General features: G+C 42.1%; 1 protein-coding gene across 12 annotated transcripts in view; it reads left to right on the top strand.

The window, feature by feature from the left end:
- The window catches only part of LOC147148014 (uncharacterized), a 57,272-nt gene that overhangs the window by 11,675 nt on the left and 22,343 nt on the right, over positions 1–23,254 (top strand). For 7 of the 12 annotated variants that reach the window (XR_015086741.1, XR_015086742.1, XR_015086738.1 and 4 more), the window contains 2 exons: positions 2,008–2,046; positions 2,125–3,391. The exons of 2 other annotated variants lie outside the window; for them this stretch is intronic. The gene's annotated coding sequence lies outside the window, so the exon portion shown is untranslated. Of the gene's footprint in view, positions 1–2,007; positions 2,047–2,124; positions 3,392–4,194; positions 15,544–23,254 lie in introns of all 12 variants that reach the window. 3 more of the 12 variants (XR_015086739.1, XR_015086743.1, XR_015086746.1) reach the window with 3 other exon arrangements.

A 23,254-nucleotide genomic window follows, 5' to 3' on the forward strand; every position in this document is an offset into this window, starting at 1 on the left:
CTTCAAACCTTGGTACACTTTGACTCGTTGTTTCAATCTGGCAATTGCTCTAACCACTCTTGACCAATCAGAGAACTTCTGTAGGTGATTCAATAATGATGTCTCTTCCTTTGCATTAGTGTTGAACAAAAATCCCTTGCAAAGCTCAGGATCATCTTCTCCGAATTCTCCCACCTTGTTTTCTCTTTCTGGTAATTGCTTCTGCCAGAGAAACGATGGGCCAGTAAACCAGTTTGAGGTGCTGAGTTGTTCTGCAGTTAAACCTCGAGAAGCAGGTATTTGATTATCTTCTTCAGTTGTAATTCCTATTATGTCTTTCCTCTTTTCTTCTTTATCACTGCCTTTATCGTATACTAGCATTTTAGCCTTTGCTGCTGTAAGGCTTTTCTGTGCCTCCAACATCTGCAACTTTCTCCGTTTTTCCTCTCGTGCCCTTCGTAAAGCTACGTTCTTTCTCCAATTGAGTTTTTGATTCTAGCTTCCTCTTCCTCTCGTATTCTTCTCTTCGCTTCCTCTGCTTCTTGTTCTAACAATACATTTTGACTGCTGTCTCTTGATCTGATAGTTTCATATTAGCTTCAATCTCTAAGCGTTCTATTTCTAACTGCTCTTGTGCTTGTTCTTGTAGTACTTTCAGAACAGCTTGGCTAGTAGCTGCTTCTGCTGCAGCTTCCTGACATTTAACAGAAGACCTGCTTGAATGTTCTGAAAGACCCTTCCAGATTGAGATGATTGAACCAGATTGTGACTTTTCGATGCTTGACTCAAAGAGAGAACCTGCCTCTGGCCAATCTTCATCTTTGTCTGGCTTCCTTCCACTCAGATGTCGTTTTGCTTTGGATACAATAAAGTCAGAAATCTCTACACACAGGTCCACCTTTTGCCGGGTCTCCTGATCTGGAGTTGAGAGTTCACAAAGCTCATCATAAATGTGCTTAATATTTTCAGACAGTCCTGTGACTTCACCAATGATGTCTTCAAGTAGACCTTCAGATATGGACTCTGTCTGTAATAATGGTTGCTTGGAAGACTTAATCTGTAATCTCCATTTTGTGTAAAGGTAGCTAAACCTCTGTTGAAGTGCTTTTATTTGACTGGTTTGCAGTTCTTTACCTTTTTCTGTTAAGGTTCTTGTTCTTGTACTTCTTCTCACTTTCTCAGGCTCCTCTTGCTGAACTTCAGCAACTCGGACTTGATGATCAGACTGGGGCTGGGAATCTTCATCTGTTCCACTATCCCTATCAGTGTCCCTTACCTCACTATATTTTATCTGACTTGACTTAGACATTTTAAATCTCAAATTTAAAATTTGTAAATATAGTACCTGACTATAGCCTGCCTCTGATTTTAAACGGGCTTCCGTTAGCGATTCTAAACTAAATAAAAAAATATGCGCATCTATCAGCGCACTGATTGGATGGTCGATTCTACAATGAGGGCCACCAATCAGGAACAAGCAGTGCAAGGAAGAGCTCTATATAAGGTGAAGGATTTTCCAATATTATAATCAGGCTGGTAATTACTGACTCTAGATGGATGTCCTTATATTTGCCAATATGTTAGCCATATGTTGATTGCATAATTGGGAATTGCATTACACATTTATGGCCATCACACACAAACAGATAAATGTCCTTACACATATAACAATCATTAGCAAGGGAAGAAAGAAAACTATTTGTGTCTCCTTTTAAACACACACACCAACAGGCCTTCACATTTTTTTCCGGGTGAGGGAATTTCCGTTTGACAGAGGTCCATAGGTGGGAATGCTTACTGTATTGTTTGCAATAGCTTTAGCAAGTGTCGGCCACTTGATTGTGATGTCGAAACCTTTTTTTTGTTTTGCCAGTCGTCGTCTATTACCAATCAAAGCCCCTCCCCTCTCCAATGTATGCGAATGAAGCGGATGCGGCATTCAGGTTTCGAATGTCCCACGGTCAAACGCTAGTGCTCCTTCTTCTTTTTCTTCATCTCATTCTTCCTTTTCTTCTCCCCTCCGTGCAGACCCAACGTGTGCAGTGTACAGCTTTGCTGCCGGGGCATGTAAGTAAGCACGGTTGGGGAACTAGTGGGGCGTTTGAAGCATTTGGAGGCAATTTTTGTCATTTGCCCATTTTGCAGAGAAGATTGAGATGAACTTTGGCTGCCCCGCGACCACGTCACACGCAAGAGGGACAATTAATGGGCCGGAATAAAATCCACCTCTGCCCTTGCTTAGTCCATTCCTTTTTCAAAACTTGTCGTCCCCCGTTCTCCGTCCCAAAAAGGGGCATTCATCCAGGATGGAGGGACGGACCCTTCAGCCCCCGGGACAGATTGCCCAGCTCTGCAAACAAAGAAACAACAAGCTTTGTCTGAATAGACAAAAAAAAAGAAAGAATGAGGCTATCCGGATAAGAGTTTGACGTACTGACAATGTGTCAGTGTGTAACTCAAACTTTTAAACTGTAGGACTTCATGACATCATAAAGGACAAAGAATAAAAGGACCATAACAACTGAAGAGCAACTGATACAACACGTAAACAACCAGTCATTAACAGTACCCTCCCCTCAAGGGGCACCACCTCTAAACCAACAACAGAAACAAGGTCAAAAAAACAAAACAATTAAATTTAAGTATCAAACAACAAGAATTAAAGTAACTAAACAGACACAAAGCAATCATGATGAAAACATGAAACTAAACTCTAAAGCAAAACCAAAATCAAGATCGGAGAAGGCCAGACTAGAGGTTCCTGGCGGAACTAGTCCGATGGGCCAGACGAGAGGGTCTTTGCAGGACCAGTCTGGTGGGCGACCCGGAGGCCAGACGAGAGGGTCGTGGCGGGATCAATCTAGTGGCCCTCCTGAAGGCCAGACAAGTGGTTCTTGACGAAGCCAGTCCGGTGGGCGTTCAGGAGGCTTGACGAGAGGGTCCTGGCAGGACCAGAATGGTGGGCGACCCGCAGGCCAGACGAGAGGGTCTTGGCGGGGCCAGTCCGGTGGGCGTCCAGGGGGCCACGCAGGGGATGAAGGCAGCCTCAGGCCTTGCACCGCTGTAGCAGAATCCAAGGGCAGCCGCAGAGGTTGCACTGCCGGAGCCGTCGTAACAGAATCCAAGGGCAGCCGCGGAGGTTGCACCGCCGGAACAGAGTCAAAGGGCAGCCGAAGGCCTTGCACTACTGGAGCAGAATCAGAGAGCAGCACCGTCATAGAAGAATTCAAGTGCAGCTGCAGAGGTTGCCCTGCCCGAACAGAGTCAGAGGGCAGCCGAAGGCATTGCGCCGCCAGAGCAGAGTCAGAGGGTAGTCGAAGGCCTTGCGCCACCAGAGCAGAGTCAGAGGCAGCCTTGTGCCGCTGAAGCAGGATCGGAAGAAGGCTGTGAAGCTTGCGCCAGCAATTAAAAGGTAAACGACCATCATTTTTATTCTTTACTCCATTCTTTGTTTTATACATTATGCACAACTCTCATTTATTGTAAAATAATCTAATTGTAACATGTATTTGATGCATTCTTATGCTTTATAAAAACAATTATGTCTGAATTTTGGGGGGGCTTGGAGTGGATTAGGGCATTTTCATGGAAAACATGTCCCTACTTACAAAATTATCTAGTTAAGAAATGTCTTCCAGAACCAATATTAATTTCATAAGTAGGGGTACCACTGTACTGGATACTTGTGTTTTTGTATGTATCTATGTATGTATTTATTTAAGTTAATTTGTTCATTACAAAATATGTATTTTATGAACAAATTGCCATTAATTTCATGCAATTTAAAGGGACACTTGGATGATCTTAACTTTGGCACTAATATAATACGTTTGCATGAAAAAATGTTATCAGTACTAATATGCCCACCTCAAAATAGTCTGTAGTGATTTAAGGGCTTTTTTTGTGATTAGGTTTATGAAAAATTGCCTCGCCCCTTGTTATTTTTTCAGTCTCAGCTGTCTACGTCACGGGAGGGAGCCAAGCGCGTTAATATTGCTCGCTTTGTCAGTTCTGTTGTCTAAAATGGCGACCGATCGCCACCAAAATGCAAATGCACATTACTACTCTACTACTAGTTTGGATTTATTGACATAAAACGTGATCTCATCATGATCACCTCCACAAAATCAAAAATACCGTGGCGATCGCTTCTGCACTTACACAGGCTGGAGCGGACAAGATCCACCTGTTGATCTCCCGTTCATTCCTATCCAGATTCGCGGCGGTGGCCATACACCCAAGCGGGAGCGGGCAGCTGGGCCGACCTGGCATAGGAGCGATACAGCGGGGATGGGCCGAGCTGCTGTGTGCCCATGTTAGGTTCCGGCAGCGGCAAGGGGCACATTTCATATTGGTCCTTCTTCGTTCCTGTGGCGAACTAAGCAATGAAATTTGACAAAGATTTTAAAATCTGAACCATTGTGTGAGAACCAGAATGTTGATCCTGGTTCCAGTCGATTTTCGGTTCTCTATGCCCAATCCTAATTGTGAGGGCAATAAATTCTTGCTTTGGTCAACTTCCAGTGACTCTCTTCAAGAAATACTGATAATTAAAGGTATCCAGCTCTCTGAACCTAGATAAATGTAAATGTCATTAGTTTTGGGTGTGAGTAACACTAAGGGTGCTACATTCTATGGCACATCTTCATGGCACAAGTAAAGGCCTCTTTATATTTCCGCGTACGCGTCACTATAAGTGATCATAATTGTTTTCTTTGGAAAAATGTAATTCCACATCCGGCAGGAGACAGACAAAAGCTGGGGGTAAAATATTCTCGTATGTACAATAACATAAACAATGTGGTATTTATCCTTTCGGGAGTGTATCTCTGAGGCAGATCAGTCAGTACCAACTGTGACCCTTGTTGAAGTTTTGTCATCTGGCCCCATGCCATATGGGGAGTAGTGTGTGTGTGCGTGTGTGACTATATGCACACGCGGAGTCCTGTTCCATAAGCAGCTGTTCAGCTATTAGCACTCCCCCTCCTCACAGCATGATGGCTTTTCAGGTTTCGAGGTCCTGTGCTGCTGCTAAATGGCTGAGCTGCTGATGGATTAGCAGCCTGAGATAGAAAGTGTAAATGTATTTATCCCCTGCTCATAGCAAGCCGCAAGAAAAGCTCCTCAAACGTAACCCCAATCCACCAGCTATCAGATGGCTGAGGATTTGGGGTGAAAATATAATTCTGTTTTCAACCGTAGGTTTGCCATGATCATACACCCCTCACCGGTTGGTACTTGCAGGTGCTGGTTTAAGATAGGATTCTGTTCTTTACAGTAAGAACGTTTGAGGGGAACAAAAAGCTGTTTCACATACATACAGGTACATACTGTATGTGTGCGTATGTTGGTGTGTGTGTGCCTGTGTGTGTGTGTGTGTGTGTGTGTGTGTGCATTGACTTAGAACAAATGATATTTTTTGTTTTTACAGTCAAACTATTTTCATACATTTTTGTAGTCAATGTTTTACTCAATCCCACATCCAACCATTCATTCTCAGTACATTTTATCCTCACAACGGTCACAGGTGAGCTGGAGCCAATCCCGGCTGACTTTGAGCAAGAGGCAGAACTGGCCGTCAGCCAATTGCAGGGCACGTACAAACAACCATTCACAGTCAGATACAGTACATACCTTCAATTAAGATACCATGTGTTTTTTTGCAATGTGGGAGGAAACCAGAGTACCCAAACTACACCCACACAGACACGGGGAGGACATGCAAGGAAGGCCAGGGTTTAGATTTGAAGCCACAACCTCAGAAGTGAGAGGCAGATATGCTAACCTGTCATCCACTGCGATGCACTGCATCCCATGTATTCATGATATTTGTTTACTATCCATTTATTGTTTCATTTGGTTGCAAGCAATGTATGAGGTTTTGCAGTATTGTACAGTAATGTTTTGCTGTATAGAAATATAAATCATCGTAAAAACAGACGGATTTAGCAAGAACATGAACTGTTGAGGTAAAAAAAAAATAAAAAACTGAATTTAACTTGAAAGAAAATTGCCCTGAAAAGAACCTTAAACATCTGCAATATTCAAAAGAAGACAATGTCCAAAGAGATGGATATTTTCAGAAAGACATGCACACATAGTCTGGCATCTGCTGGGAGGGCTTGATGCTCACTGGGAGTGAAAGGAGATTATGTAAAGCCTGAGTGAGGATTTTGCATTTTGTCAAATCCTGCCGGCATAATCTAATCTTGTCTGTCTCAATCCAATTTTTAATGCTGGCGACACATAGGATTAAAGTAGGGCAGTTTGCTTTGTAGGCCATTTGGCAGTGTAGCAACATCTGTTGCTGATGGTTGGAAGATGCGCAGGTTAAGAGAGATCAGAGCCAGAGAAAAGGTTAAACTGGTTCTGATGTTCACAGTAGCAAAGAGTATCTTTACTACACAAGGATAAATCAGAATATTCTTGTACTGTATATTAAGTCTACGCTTTGAGTATAGGGATGACTGAACGTTATGTTTTTTGGTCTTAAGCATTTGACATCACATTGCATACATATCACCATGCTGGAATCTGTTACAGACCATAATTTATGTAGTTGTGTGATTTTAAGGAATAATGAAGGTCACCTGATAAAATAAATTGGCCACTTCGGATTAAAAGCCACAGGTGTCCACGTTATAACATGGCTATCCTGCATGCAAATGATCATGTCATCAGTAAAAGCCTGATGACGATCCTGATCACGATCACCATCATCAGGTGGGTTGCAGCAGGGAGAGATGGAAAACAGGCAGGACATCAGACCTCGAGGACCCGACTTGGTGACCCCTGACAGTGCTTTCCTTCTTTATAACAACATAACCAACACAGAGAACAGGGTTTTGATGGCGAAATATTGTTTTTCCAACTATAGAATTTACAATTTTCAAATTTGACCAAACCTACAAATCTTTGAACTACAGTAGGTACGGAAAGTATTCAGACCCCTTGAAATGTTTAACTTTCTGTATCATTGCAGCCATTTGCCAAAATCAAAAAAGTTCATTTTATTTCTCATTAATGTACACACACATCTCCATCTTGACAGAAAAAAATCAATAATGTAGGAATTTTTGCAAATTTATTAAAAAAGAAAAACTTAAACATCATATGGTCTTAAGTATTCACACCCTTTGCAAAAAACCTTCATATTTAACTCACTGATGGGACTTGATTAGGAAAGACACACACCTATCTATTTAAGACCTTACAGCTCACAGTGCATGACAGAGCAAATGAGAATCATGAGGTCGAAGGAACTGCCCAAGTGGGGTGCTGAGTGTAGATTAATGAGAAATAAAATGAAATTTTTTGGTTTTGGCAAATGGTTGCAATGATAGAAAGTTAAACATTTCAAGGGGTGTGAATACTTTCCGTAGCCACTGTATATGCAAGTATGTCTATGGGTGCTTAAGTGGGTGCGCACGGGTGTGCGTGCGTGTGTGTGAGTGTGTCTGGGGGGGTGTGCGTGTGTGTGCATGTGTGTGTGTGGACTCTGGGGGTATTTGTTCACCCCAAAGATAACAATTTACAGTTTTTACATTTGAAAAAAAAATACTTCAAGTTTGAATTATATAGTGTGCGACCCTTGTCTCCCTGTGGCGTGTGTTTTTGGGCTGCTGGGCTCCACCTTTTTGATGACGTGCGATGGCCACGATCCCGGAAGCAATCCAGCTTTGGAGAAAGATCTCCCCTGCGTCTCCCGACTACGGTTAAGTGACAAAGCAGGAACGGATAACACTATCCATCCATCTATCTTCTGTACAGCTTATCCTCACGCATGAAAACCTTTCTTTACCACACACAACACAAAAGTTCCTACACTTTAACTACATGAACGGTCATTTTCACCACATTGCTACAAATGTTTGACTGGGCAATCATTCAAGATATGAAAAGGTTGCCCTCCCCGTGAGGCATTATGTTTTCTTGTCTCTATCAACACGCCGGTGCATGATCTATACACACACATTGGTCCTGGCAACAAATGTTTAGCATAACAGAATAATGGCATAAATATGACTAATCGACGAGGAGTTATGATAGCGAGCTGTTAGCGTTGCACCCTGAATTTGGTCTGAAAACAGGGAGGAATAATCACGACAATGATTGTGTGCTCGTTCCTCAGCAGACTTTACTTGAGTCTCAACAATTCGCAGTATATTTCCAAGTAAAACAGTAAATTAAATCCTTTACACATTTAGATAAAATGAAATGTTAACATTTTCAGTCATTTCCTTTTCTTCCAAACCATTTTCTGTTCAATAACAAAAAGTATTGTTACATGTTTTATAAACCCTAGAATGCCTAATATTCAATGTACATCAATAAAAGCTTACATATTCTCATAACTTAGATAGCTGTGATTACTTTAGCTCCAAACATAACGGCCATGACTCAGCAGCCTTTGTGTGATTGGGGATGTGCACGCACGCACACACACATACGTACATACATACATATGTCCTAATATGGCTGCACCAACATGTAACTACTACTCTTTCTTAACGAGCGGGGCTTGCACGGGCACACACATTTGATGCTCGACAAATGAACTTAAAACAAGGAGATTTACACAGTATTCTCTTTTACACTCAGAACAATGTGAACTACTTAATGACAAACAGTAAATGAACTCCTAGCCCGCGACATACCTGAAAACGGGGAGAAATAACCACGACAGTGATTGTGTGCTGTTTCCTCAGCAGACTTGAGTGAGGAAACTCACACAACGGTCGCCTGCTAGGTGCATGGAGACATACACAATCGATCTCAGATTGTTCGATGACAAACCCAGATCCCAGGTAGACAGCGTCACTAGTGTGATAAGCAAGAAAATAGTCAAATAACAAAATAAATGTCTTTTTTTGTCATTGTGACGGGGTTCAAAATAGCCCTCAACAATAAAATAAAATAGCCGAAGGGTGCTGTGCTTTGCTTCCAATTTATTGAATATAAAGTAAAAAAAAAAACTGTTCTCACATACAAAGATTTTGACGAACAGCTCGAGGTATGGGTGTGCTAATGTGCCTATCGGATTAGGTTGGCGACACTGTTCTCCCCGCAGCACCTGACAGAGCCCCTCCGTCACACCATCCTCCTACTCCCGCAGGTTGACAAAGACTTGGCAACCTGGATAGGTAGTCAGCTACGACGTTGGACTTCCCAGAACGGTGTCGTACCACGAACCTAAAGGGCTGCAATTAAAGGTACCAGCGCGTCATATCGACTGTTGTGGTCTTTCATCGAGTTGGCCCACGTAAGGGCTCGATGGTCCGTCTCCAGATCAAACTCTCTCCCAAGCAAGTAATACCTAAGACTCTCCAGAGCCCACTTGATGGCCAGTCACTCTTTCTCCACCACCAAATACCTGGACTCACTGGTTAACAGCTTGCGGCTGAGGTACAGGATGGGTTGTTTGTTCAGCTCCGGACTCACCCTGAGCAAGGACAGCCCCAAGACTGACCTCCGAGGCATCCACTTGCACCATGAAGCGGTGGTTAAAGTTAGGACTGCACAACACTGGAGAAGAACAGAGGAGGGTCTTCAGTGTCCTGTAAGCCTCTTCACACTCGTCGGTCCAACTGACAAGGTTTGGCTGGTTTTTCGTGGTCAGAGCAGTGAGTGGAGCCGCGATTGTGGCAAACTGAGGTACAAACCTCCGATACCATCCAGCCAGGCCCAGGAAGGACCGCACTTCCATTTTGGTCCGAGGACGAGGACACTTCTGGATAGCTTCAACCTTATCCATCTGAGGTCGTACCTCACCTCTTCCCAGTTGATAGCCAAGGTACCTAGTTTCGTGGCGAGCCCACTCACACCTGGCCACATTCAAGGTCAGTCCTGCTATCTTCTCCAAGACAGTTTTGAGGTGCTGGACGTGTTCCTCCCATGTGCCACTGAAAATCACCACATCGTCCAGGTAACCTGCACTGAATTCTTCACAGATCTGAAGAACCATGCAAGCCAAAGGGCATGACTGTGAACTGGAACAGTTCCAGTTGTGTTCTGAAGGCAGTGTAGGGCCGACTGGAGGCCTCCAACGGCACCTGCCAGTAGCCTTTGCACAAGTCCAGAGTGGTGATGAAAGTTGCTGAGCCAATGCGGTCCAGGAGGTCATCTATTCTTGGCATTGGATAGGTATCGAACTCTGATATGGAGTTCAGTTTTCGAAAATCGATGCAGATCCGCCGCGACCCATCTTTCTTAAATACAATCACCACCGGATGACACAACTCCGACATTGATGGCTCAATAACACCAAGCTTCAGCATTGATTCCACCTCCTACTTGAGTTGTGCCACAAGATGCTGAGGGACACGGTAAGGACGCAGACGGATGGGATTCCGTTCCTTCAACCGGATCACATGCTCCATCAGGATGGTCCGGCCAGGTTCTGCTCTGAAGAGCAATGGCATCTCCCGGAAGATCCTAAGGAGGTCTGCAACTTGGTTGCCAGAAAGATGTATGTGAATGTACAGGTGGCCCCGGGCACTCTTAACTAATGGGCCAACAATGTCCATTGCTATCCTGCGGAAAGGAGTGGCAATGATTGGGAGTGGATGGAGGAGTGCCCTATCGGATTTGCGAATCGGAACTGTCATTTGGCTTGCAGGACATGTGGCGCAGTACGTCCAGAAAAACAGAGTACTGATGGGTCTGTTCGCAAATGGGTCTTGTGACGACCAAAATGCCCTGCCCAAGGGAGCGTATGCGCAACGCGCATTACCAGCCGTCTACAGGGCCAGGAACAACCAGGCATTTTTAAGCATTGCTATTTATGTATAACACACCATCAATAACAACAAACTGTTCTTTACCTGTAACATTAGCATTAAGCATTGGCTTGAGTATCAACGTTTTTGTAACATGATTTTAAAGTCACAGCCTTCCGCTGTAACTCCACTCTATCTTCTGGTACCGCCCACATTTCATCCACAATCAGCATTTTACGATCTTGTTTATTTAGCATTAGCTGTTTCTCAAAACACCTCTGGCGCCTGGATTTCCTAGGTCCCTTGGAGCCCCCCCACACACAGGCTGTCATCCAAGTCTGGCAGAGGTTCCAGACCCAATTTGGTTTGAGATCTAGTGACCACCGGACACGACACATTGCCAGTCACATCAAGCACATTCACACAACTGAACATATCATATTTGGCCTTCTGTAAAAGGTCCAGGAGTACAGGTAAGTCTGTACTAAGTACCGTGTCCGCAGGTAGGTTCTCTACTACAGCAACAGTCATCAGGTATGCTTGATCATCAACTACAACAGTCACTTCAGCTTTTGGATAGGCATGACTATTTCCATGGACACATACAATGTCAGTTTTCATTCCATAATCAATACAGTTCACAGGAATGAGGTCCTTCTTCACCAGTGATGTGTGGCTACGACTATCTAACAGTGCTGTCACCTACGGATCATTCAGGGTCACAGTTCTCAGTGTACGCTCCTTCAATCATTGGTTAGTAAACGGTTCACACTCTGCACGAGGCGTATAACAGGCACCAGTAAGCTTGTCTTTTCGCACTGGACACACAGAAGCTATATGTCCTTGCTGCTGGCAATAATAGCAAACAATAGGCTTACCGGACGCTGGCAGGTTGGTAGCAGAGCTGGGGTTACCTCGCAAGTCGTAGCTGGGCTGGACTGGTGCAGTCTCTCAGTCCCGCCTGCTGCAGCCTCCACCTACTCCTCTTGCTGGGTGTCACCCCCTCCCCTCTTTTCTCCACAGTCTCCAGCTCCCAGCTACACCACTCCCTCCTGCCCAGCCTTTGCCTTCACAACATCTCAGGTGAAGAACCAGCTGAAGAAGATGAAGGCGAGGAAGGTAGCGGGTCCAGATGGCATCAGCACCCAGCTCCTCAAATCCTGCGCAGACCAGCTGTGTGGAATTGTCCAGCACATGTTCAACCTGAGCCTGAAGCTGGGCAGAGTCCCCCAGGAAGAGTCGGAGCAGACTCTTCCTATTCAGGAGACTGAGGTCTTTTGGGGTTCAGGGGACACTCCTCAGGAACTTTTATGACTCGGTGGTTGCATCAGTCCTCTTCCAGGGAGTGGTCACCTGGCCAGGTGGCGTCTCGGCCCGGGACAAGAAGCGGCTGGACAAACTGGTCAGGAGGGTCGGCTCTGTCCTGGGCTGCTCTCTGGACTCTGTGGACTCGGTGGGGGACAGGAGGATGTTGGCCAAGCTGTCATCAATGCTGGACAACCCGGACCACCCCCTCCAGGGCACCCTAACAGAACTCCACAGCTCCTTCGGTGACAGACTGTTACACCCTCGCTGTGCTAAGGAGAGATTCTGCTGCTCCTTCTTGCCTGCTGCTGTCAGACTCTTTAACAAAAACATTGTGTGGTCTCTACAAACTGGCAGACATTGGTCCAATTGTGCAGTCCTGCACCTGAGCTTATATCGTGCAATACCCAACATTCCCCACTACTGTTAGTATAGTTTTATTTTTATCCAATGCTGGTCCTTACATTTCACTACAGCACTGCAGCACTGTCACTTACTTAGAGTATTTTTCCTCTGTAGTATGTACAGGCTAAAATGAGTGTTCCTCATACTTTTTATGTAGATGTATGTTGGTGTGTATATACATGTGTATATACACATGTTACTACTATATTTACATAGGTTTGATCCTGAATGTTTGCCATTAATGTTATACATTAATGGCTACATTATGCCGCTGTCCCTGTGTTACCTATATCTTTGCTGCTGTAACTGAAAATTTCCCCACTGTGGGATCAATAAAGGCCTTCTTATCTTATTTTATCTTCTTATTGCTGAGCCCAGCGTGGTGCTGAGCTGGGAAAACGTGGAGGGCCTCCTCGGCGGGCATTCTGATACTGTAATGCCAACTTCGCTGCGGTCAGGCCATCCTCGGGTTCGTGTCCCCTGACCCAGGTGCGGATGTCGGCAGGCAGGACCTGAAGAAGCTGTTCCAGGATGACCATCTTCCCAATCTGCTCCTTGTAGAGCTGGTCTGGACGAATTCATCGTTGGTACAGGCCTCTAAGATGGTGATCGTTTCAGTTGGCGTCTCATGGTGCGGAACAATTGGCGAACAGAACCGTTGTCTATACGCCTCTGGGGAGATGTCGAATTTCACTAACAAGGCAGCTCTTAAATCCTTGTAGCAATGTGCCTCTTCCTCGTCCATGGCTGTATACGCTTTTAAAGCTTTTCCTGACAAAAGCAGCACGAGGCGACATGCCCACTCAGTCTCAGGCCACCTCCACGTCTTTGTGATACGCTCAAAGAGCATTAGGTAATTTTCAATATCTTCACCCATCTGATATGGCAGTATCTTGGGCTCCGCTGCATACGTCCTCAACTCTGACTGCGGCGGGAAAATATACTGCCCACTGGAGTCCTCCCCCTGTGGCCGTCTTGCCTGTACAGGTGTAGGCAATCCCATCCGGGGGCTGCTTGCCTGAGGGAACTCTTCCCCTGGATCGCTTGGATGAATAGGGGTAGGAGGTTGTAGTGAAACACAGAGGTTACGTATCTCATCCAGCAGGCCTTCTTCTCGTTTTTGCTGGCATAAGGTCCCTCATCAGACCCAGGAGTTCACTCCTAGGCCCCTCCCCTACTCCATGACAGGACTCCAGGTCCTCCTCAATTTTCCGCTTTTGGGAACGTCGCTTTCTTCGGCCAGCCATCCCACTCCTGACACCATATGTGACGGGGTTCAAAATAGCCCTCAACAATAAAATGGCATAGCCAAAGGGTGCTGTGCTTGGCTCCCAATTTATTGAATATATAGTAAAAAAAACAAACTGTTCTCACATACAAAGATTTTGGCTCTTCTCTGTTGGCTCCGTTCCTGGCCCACACTACACTCATGACAGAGGTTGGCCACCTTTTAAACCCCTAGACCCCTACCCTAAACCAATTAATTCCCAAATTGACTGTTTTCTTTGTCCAAACACATCCATATTACCAACAAAAAATATTCAAAATTATAGAAAAATATAATCGTTCAATTAGTCATAATCCTGCGCCCTTAGACTGCTCAAGAATAACAAACAATTATTTTACCCAACCCATTGCCATTCCAACCACCCACATGTGGTTTTGTGGGTCATGCACGCGGGACATTCACTACATACTGAACAACTTCAAAGCATTCCTGGGCATGTTATATATGGTTAGAAAACTGAGTTTCCGCAGATTCGAATGATACCAAGCGAATGATACCAAGCATTATACAATCATATCTGCATCATTTATGAGCTTTTAAGTCAAAACAATGCTAACACACAAAAAATGTGCAACTCACCATTTCATCCTCAAATGTCCGACACAATTTCATAATCCATCATCAATGATCATATTATGTCGACAAGGGTCCAGCAAAAGTATTCCAGTAATATAGTTAGTCCACAACAAGCCTGATATCCATAAAGCCACATTATTAGCTGCTGCAACTGTTACAGGTTGCTATCAGATACATATCCATATTACATAGGTACATATTTTTCATCGTAGATTGAGTTACCTTTGACGGATTTTGACACACAAGCTTTCAAAACATAGGCTGGACCTTAGTTTGATTGATTGCTTACTTGATTCAATTAACTAATGTTTCCCATGTCAGAGTTCAACAACAGCCAATGAACATATTCCATGCGTAAATAGTACCACCCCTGCATATGGATGATTTGTCAGTTATGTTTGCATAGGGTTGTCAAAATAGTGCATTGATTACAATCAATTAATTAATTATTAATTAGTCACAGTTAAAGCATTATTTTTTTAACCACATTCATCTAATTTTTAATCTCTGACTTTACTGTTTCTGTATGATTATGATGATAATGATGATGATTATGATTGTGATTATGAGATCCGTTTTGATGCGTGGGGCTTGTGCTTGAGTTGTTGGGGATGTAAAAAACAATGTCTGAAGTGGACACTGGTTGTCTTTCATTGTATCTGTCATATGCAGTTTGGCATAACCTATTGTAGATGGCAAGTTCAGGAGCCGATATAAGATGTGAAAATGGAGGAGCATGTGAGAGTTGTTGGGCCAATGAATGGTAAATTAAAAAAACGCCCTGACAGCACTATTGATAAAGCCAGAGTGATATGCCTTGTTTGAAAGAAGGACTTTGCTTTCCAAAGAAGCAGTTCAAGCCCACCACATGAATGCTAAGTAACCAGCCACAACTAAAGCCACAGCCAATGATAGCAACAAAGACGCTAATGCAGCCAGCCATTGCAAAGCTATTCACCAAGCTAAACTCGAGAACAGCCCGCCTATGAGCAAGTTTCCGACCGACAGGCTGACGAATGGTCTTGCCAGGGGAATAGCGATGAACTGCAGGCTGATCAACGTAGTTGAAGACAAGGGATTCATTGAGGTGTTGCAAACAGCGTCCAATGACCCATCATACAAACCATCGTGCAGGAGTGCAGTCATGACTAAAATCAGCAAGATGTATGCCGGTGAAAAGAAAAGCAAACAAATGTATTGCTATAACCGCAGATCACTGGACCTCAACTCGCAACCGCGGTTATTTGGGAGTTACTGGACACTTTATTGATGGTGAGTGGAATTTCAACTCAGAACTTCAACTAATTTTGCATTGATCGTCGTGAAAACTAAACCAGGGACTTGGCTGATAAATGTACCAAACAGTTCCTCAAAATGCCAAATGATAGGATAATAGAAAAGAAGATATGCACCATAAATACAGATACATACAGTACATAGAGGCAATGGGGGCTTTGGGGCTTTTCTTAGCAATTTTTAAGTGAGATGAAAAATAGATTAATTAGATCAATTAATCAATCAATTAAGATCATAATTAATCCCTCTTTTTTTTTTAAATCTCTTGACAGCACTACTCTTAACCATGTAAAGCACATTGAGCTACCTTGTGTATGAAATGCGCTACATAAAGGAAGTTGTCTTTCCTTTATTTGGGGGTGGCATGGCTCAGTGGTAAAGTGGTCATTTTCCAACCCAGAGGTTTTGGGTTCGATACCGGGCCCTTGTGACCATGTCAAAGTGTCCTTGAGCAAGATACTGAACCCCCAGTTGCTCCTGATGCAATCGGTAGGTGAATGTGAACTCAATGTGAAGTGCTTTGAGAGCCTTAATAGGTGGAAAAGTGCTATACAAGTGAAAGACCATTTCACATTAGTTTTCATGCCGATCCATAAAAATATGTGTTCAGGTGAAACCACTCCGTGTTGCAAAAAAGGTTGGGGACCGCCGCTGATGTTCCCTCTCAGTGCATCCCCTCTGACTACATGTGCTGCATTAAATAGTATTCTCCATAAAGTATTACAACCTGAAAAAGCTCATTCTCAGTTGTACAATCAGTTATTGGGGCAAACTCAGCTGTTTATACAAGCTGTTTGAACAGCCATAAGGAAGCATGATGGAAGACAGCGAGGGTGAGTAAACTGCTGACCAGACAAGGCTTTTGTTTGCCAGGATGCCATTAAGCTGCAGGTTCCATAGCGCTGTCACCTAAATACTGAGTTTGCTGAAGCGTGACACTCTTTTGTTCAAATAAGGCACAGATGTGCAATAAGTGTTTAGAAAAATTGTGGGGGGGGATCAGACACATGAGTAAAAACTACCAACACTAAATATAGAGCAAATAATTATCACAACATATTCAAGCTTTAATCTTTAAATCACTTTTTACCATAATTTATTATTTAACTATCATCTAATGCAGACTTGGGCAAAGTACGGTCCGATGGACCACATCTGGCCTGCCAACAGACTGACTGGTCCTCACGGTGACCATGAATTCTATGTAAAATGCTAAATATGAGGTGCTTTTAATTTGAAAGTTGTGCTTTTATTTTATATGCAGATGTGAACAGTACAAGCGAGGGAGCGAGCAAGAGCTACGACTTGGTCTGCAGTTTTGCCATCTGAACGCTCTCACTATATTTATTGACTTTTGTGACCTTTTGAGCAACACATTTTCCAAAAAAGAGACAAGCAAAAGTTACAACATTTTACCTTATTAGTAACATTCTTATTTTCTGCACGGTGGAGGGTTTGTCGAAATTATTATTATTATTATTATTATTAGGGTCCGAGCAGCGAACGCTGCTCCAAAAAATCCCAAACTTCACTTGTACATAAAGGGTTGCGACCTTAAGACATGTATTTGATATTATTCCATTATACATATAGTGCCACCTAGTGGCGACAAAAAAGGCCATTTTTTTACATTTCTATATACTGCATGGAGCCCCTTGAACGAATCTGACTGAAAATTTGTCAGAAAATCCTCAAGACGTTGATCTTGCACTACGCCAAATATTGTGACTTTTCGGTGAAGGGCGTGGCCATGATGGTGCCGCAAAGTCTGATTATACGTGACAATAAATGCTGTTTTAACTTGACTCAGATCATCCAAACTTCTCAATGTTTTTCATATTTGATGATAGCCAAGAGCTGAAGACATCTACGAACTTATTTTTCATCATAGTGGTTGCTCCACCTAGTGGCTGAAGGAAATACATATTTTATTCTTTTATGTTTTTATCCTAGCAGGGTTACCGGGTCCACCTCATTTTTTCTCGGAGGAGTGTTTAGACCTTCCTAATATTAACATACGAAATTTGTGATTTGCCATGGCAACACGCAGATCGCCAAAAAAACAACGCTGATTTGAGGGTCTAAGCATGCACGAAATCTCACAAAACTTGTGCACACACATCAGGCCTGGCGAAATCATCAATATTTTTTTCTTTTATTGTGCAATTTGTAAAAACTGGCTCGCTAGCGCCCCCAAGAAATGTATTAAAAAATCAGCCCTGGTTGCACGTTTTACCTAGATCGATGAAAATTTGGCGGTTATATGTAACAGTTCATGGCCTACAAAAAAGTATCTTGGAGCCATATGCTTAACCAAACAGGAAGTCAGCCATTTTGAATTAAATATGGAGTATGAATTTGCTCTGAGAACAATAGGTGGTGGAACTTGCCCCACATTATAATTTCTTCTAAAATATTAATGACATTTGATAATAGTCGAAGCCTGAAAAATTCTCAGAACATTTTCCATCATAGTGGTAGCGCCACCTACTGGCTAAAGTAAGTGCATGTTTTATCCTTTGATGTTTTTCTCCTATCAGGTTAACAAGGACAATCTCATATTTGCTCACGAGACTCTGTAGACTTTCCTGATTTTAAAATACGATATTTGTGATTTTTCGTGAAAAGCTGTCGCCATGGTAATGGGCAGTTCGCCAAGGAAATTACGCTGATTTTGACGGGCTAAATATGCACGAAATCTCACAAAACTTTGCACACACATCAGGCCTGGTAAAATCATCTTTTTTGTTTTGTTTTATCATGCAATTGTTTAAAAAATGGCCCACTAGTGCCCTCTAGAATTCTTTTAAAAAACCAACCCCGGTTGTATGTTTCACCTATATCTATGAACATTTGGCGGTAGATGTAACAGGTCAAAACCTACAAAAAAGTTTCTTGGAGCCATGTGATAACCTAGCAGGAGGTCCGCCATTTTGAATTTACTTTAGAATTCTGCATCATATTGACTTTAAAAGCAGCTTTAATGTGATCCAAATGATAATATCTTGTCAAATTTGATGACAGTCTACACCTGAAGACATCTCCGAAATAACTTTTCGTCATAGTGGGAGCGCCACCTACTGGCTAAATTAAGTTTTTCTCCTGGCAGGTTAGCCAGATCTCCTCCATATTTGCTTGGAAGAGTGTTTTGGCCTTTATCATGTTTAAACACAAAGTTTGAAATTTTTCGCAAAAAGCTGTTGCCATGGTAATGCCAGGTTTAACAATAAAACAATGTTGATTGACACATATGTTATTCCTATAGTTTATTATTATTATTGTGTGAAGGCCTTCACACATATGTTATTCCTACAGTTTATTATTATTGTGTGAAGAATAACATATGTTATTCTACACCATTAACCTTTCTTCTTCTTCTTCTTCTATTTTATTCCTCGCACTTTTTGGGCGTTCTTCTACTTCCACATTTTTCAACCGATTCTCGCCATTCCAACTTCAATGTATTCCAAAAATTCACGGCAACATGGGGTCCTTTTTCTACATTCAAAAAAATTATGTTTTCCCCCCAAATTCCCCGTTTTTCACCCCCCCAAAAAACATTCATTTCCAATGGCATATTCAACATTTCCGATTTCCACCATTCCACTTTAGAATTCACAAGATTCAACTCATTCAACTCACATTGGTAAAGCTATTCAACACACCCACAATTCCTGTTTCCCCAAAATTCAACTTATTCACCCGTAAAAAAACCACAAAATTCCACCATTCATTCCCATTGCCATACTCAACAATTCACATTTACGTCATTCCAATTTGAAATTCACAACATTCATCTCATTCAACTCATATTGGTCAAGCTTTTCCACACACCCCAAATTCCTATTTCCAACGCATTCAACTCAATCACCCTTAAAAAACCCACAAAAAAATCAACTATTCACATTCATTTCCATTGGCACATTAAGCTTTTCACATTTACACCTTCCCAATTTCCACAAATTCAAGTCATTCAACTCAGTCAACTCACATTGCGCATTTTCAACACCCCCAAAATTCCTACCTCCCACATTTTCAACTCATTCACACTTAAAAAACCCACAAAAATTCAAGTGTTCACCATTAATTTCCATTGGCAGATTTAACTTTTAGCATTTACACCATACCAAATTCAAGTCATTCAACTCATTCAGCTCACATTCAACTTTTCAACACCCCCAACATTCCTACGTCCCACACATTCAACTCATTCACACTTAAAAAACCCACAAAAATTCAACTATTTACCACTCACTTCCATTAAATCGTTCAACCTTTCACATTTACACCTTCCCAATTTCCACAAATTCAAGTCATTACACTCATTCAACTCACATTCAGCTTCTCAGAACCCCCAAAATTCCTACTTTCAAAAACATTCAACTCATTCACTTAAAAAAAACACACAAATTCACCATTCATTTCCAGTGGACCAGTGTTGTTGCCCCTTGGTCTCCCCAGTGCGGCGGTCATCTTGCACAGAGACATTAGCTGGAGTAGGGAAACTCACCCCGAGGTCTCCCTAGTTTGGCGGCCATCTTGGGAAGGGACATTAGCTAGACTGGGGATACTCACCCCGAGGTCTCCCCAGTGCGGCGGCCATCTTGGACAGGCGGCCATCTTGGACAGGGACATTAGATAGACTGGGGATACTCACCGCTAGGTCTCCCCAGTGCGGTGGCCATCTTGGTCAAGGACATTAGCTAGACTGGGGATACTCACCCCGAGGTCTCCCTAGTTTGGCGGCCATCTTGGGAAGGGACATTAGCTAGACTGGGGATACTCACCCCGAGGTCTCCCCAGTGCGGCGGCCATCTTGGGAAGGGACATTAGCTAGACTGGGGATACTCACCCTGAGGTCTCCCCAGTGCGGCGGCCATCTTGGAAGAGGACCCAAAATCAACAGGAAGTGACCCATATTCAACAGGAAGTGACCCCAAATGAACCGGAAATTAACAGAAAGTGACCCAAATGACCCGGAAATGGACCAGAAGTGACCCAAATGACCCGCAAATAGACCGGAAGTTACTCAAATGGCCTGGAAACGAACCGGAAGTGGTCCAAATGACTAGGAAATGGACCAAAAGTGTCCATATGACCCGGAAATGGAAAGAAAGTGACCCAAATGACCCGAAAATGAACCGGAAGTCTTTTCTTCCCTTCTTATTTTTTATGTCCTCATCATTCAAGGCTATTCTCTATAATTTGAGGTCATTCAACTTCATTCAGTATCATTTCAATGAATTCCACAGTTTTTCATAGAGGTCATTCAACTTCATTCAGTATCATTCAACTTCATTTAGTATCATTCAACATGATTCAACTTCATTCCACTATATTCAACTTCATTCAGTATCATTCAACTTCATTCAGCATCATTCAACTTTATTCAGTATCATTCAGCTTCATTCAGTATCATTCAACTTAATTCCACTTAATTCTACTTCAATTCAATTCATTACTTTTCATTCAATTTCATTCCACTTAATTCAGTATCATTCAATTGAATTCAGTATCATTCAACTTCATTCAACTACATTCAACTTCATTCAAATACATTCAACTTCATTCAAATCAACTTCATCCCACTTATTTCTACTTCATTTCAATTAATTCCTTTTCATTCAAATTTCATTCAACTTCATTCCACTTAATTCAGAATCATTCAACTTCATTCAGTATCATTCAACTTAATTCAGTGTCATTCAACTTAATTCAGTATCATACAACTTCATTCAACTACATTCAACTTCATTCCAACGCATTCTGTAGTTTTCATTTAGCTTCCTTCGCCTGTTGCCACTCCAAAACTCTGGCGTGTCGCTACTTCCACATACTTCATCAAATTCACTCAGTTCAAACTTTAAACTATTCACGCCATGGCTGCTCCTTTTTGTTTTCCTCCCTAACTTTTATGGTTCCCCCAAAATTCAACTTTTTTCACCCCCAAAAGCCCCATTCATTTCCAATGGTACATTCAAACTGTGGCTACTTCCACATACTTCATCCGATTCAGCCCGTTCAAATTTCAAATTATTCCAAAAATGCATGCCATCAAAACTTGCATTTTTTTGCCCCTAACATTTATGGTTCCCCCAAAATTCAACTTTTTTCACACAAAAAAAACCCATTCATTTCCAGTGGCACATTCAACACTTCCCCATTCACTGCATTGGATCGATTCATACTCATTCCAAAACATTCCACAATTTTTCATAGAATTCATTCAACTTCATTCCTCTTTATTCAACTTTATTCAGTATCATTCAACTTCAGTGTTGGAGGTAACGCGTTACAAAAGTAATGCAGCACAGTAATACATTACATTTAGGCAGTAACGACGTAATGTAACTTGTTACTACGATTTTTTTGTAATATTATTACAGTTACTGAGACCGGTAACATGTTACAAATTTCAGGACCTTAATGCACATGTTGATATCATTTAACAAGGAGGTACGTTCATAACCTCACTTAATATTAAATCTTTACTTTCAGCATTACTTAAATAAAAAGCTCTTGTCACACTTGGAGCTTCACCTAACGTCAGTGCGCGTGTCAACATTCCACCTAGCGATTCGCTTGTCTTTACACCATTGACAACACCTAAGAGAGCTGAGAAGTTATTGTTTGTGACAATAATCACTGTCACGGTTTCATAAAATAAAATGTAAATCATAGACACAAAATACAAGCAGGAACAAAACTAAGTAAAACGAAGCAAATAAACTGCAAAAAAATAAGTCACTGTGCTTTTTAGATATGATTTAATGAACTTAGTGCCATCAATTGCCATTTGTAAAACAAAATAATAATGAAAAAGGAAAAAACATTTAGTCAGGTCAGTTTTGAGTGAGTTTTGACAATACATATTTTTGCTTTTATTACACATGCCCTGTCTGTGTGTTTCTAACTATCTATCTATCTATCTATCTATCTATCTATCTATCTATCTATCTATCTATCTATCTATCTATCTATCTATCTATCTATCTATCTATCTATCTATCTATCTATCTGTCTTGTTAGGCCAATTAACGATTATATGTTATGCATCACTATTATTTGTGCGTAAATGGCAAATGGACTGTCATTTGTATAGCGCTTTTCTACCTTTGGTACTCAAAGCGCTTCACATTGTACCTCATCTACCTCCTGATGACGCAGCATCAGGAGCAAGTGGGGGTTCAGCATCTTGCTCAACGATACTTCAACATGGTCACAATGGGATTGAACCCACAACCTGCCGGTTGGGAAAGGACCACTCTACCACTGAGCCATGCCGCCCTCAGTGTGTAAATTAATTTGAGAATAATGATAATTTCATTTGTGGTTTACAGTCTGTGATTATTTATTTACTGGACAAATTATTTATTTAAAAAATAAATCTTATTGATACAAATATTGATCAAAGGTAGTGATGTCACACCACACCATCAAGTTGAAACATTTAATATTATAGACCACACTATATAGTTAAATATGCTCATAAGTTAACTTTACCAGCTAGAGTATGACAGCAAATTTTGCATTTTCCTTTTAAGGTCTTGAAATCATTATTAAATAAATTAATCCCTGATTTTTGAAAAAGTAACTTCAAAGTAACTTTAACTTGAGTAACGCATTACTCTACAAATAGAGTAATATTGTAAAGAAACATACTTTCACATGCAAGTAACTAGTAATA

This window comes from Filicampus tigris, chromosome 5, assembly GCF_054856515.1.
Source record: "Filicampus tigris isolate MCC_2025a chromosome 5, RoL_Ftig_1.0, whole genome shotgun sequence".
Classification (NCBI taxonomy): Eukaryota; Metazoa; Chordata; class Actinopteri; order Syngnathiformes; family Syngnathidae; genus Filicampus; species Filicampus tigris.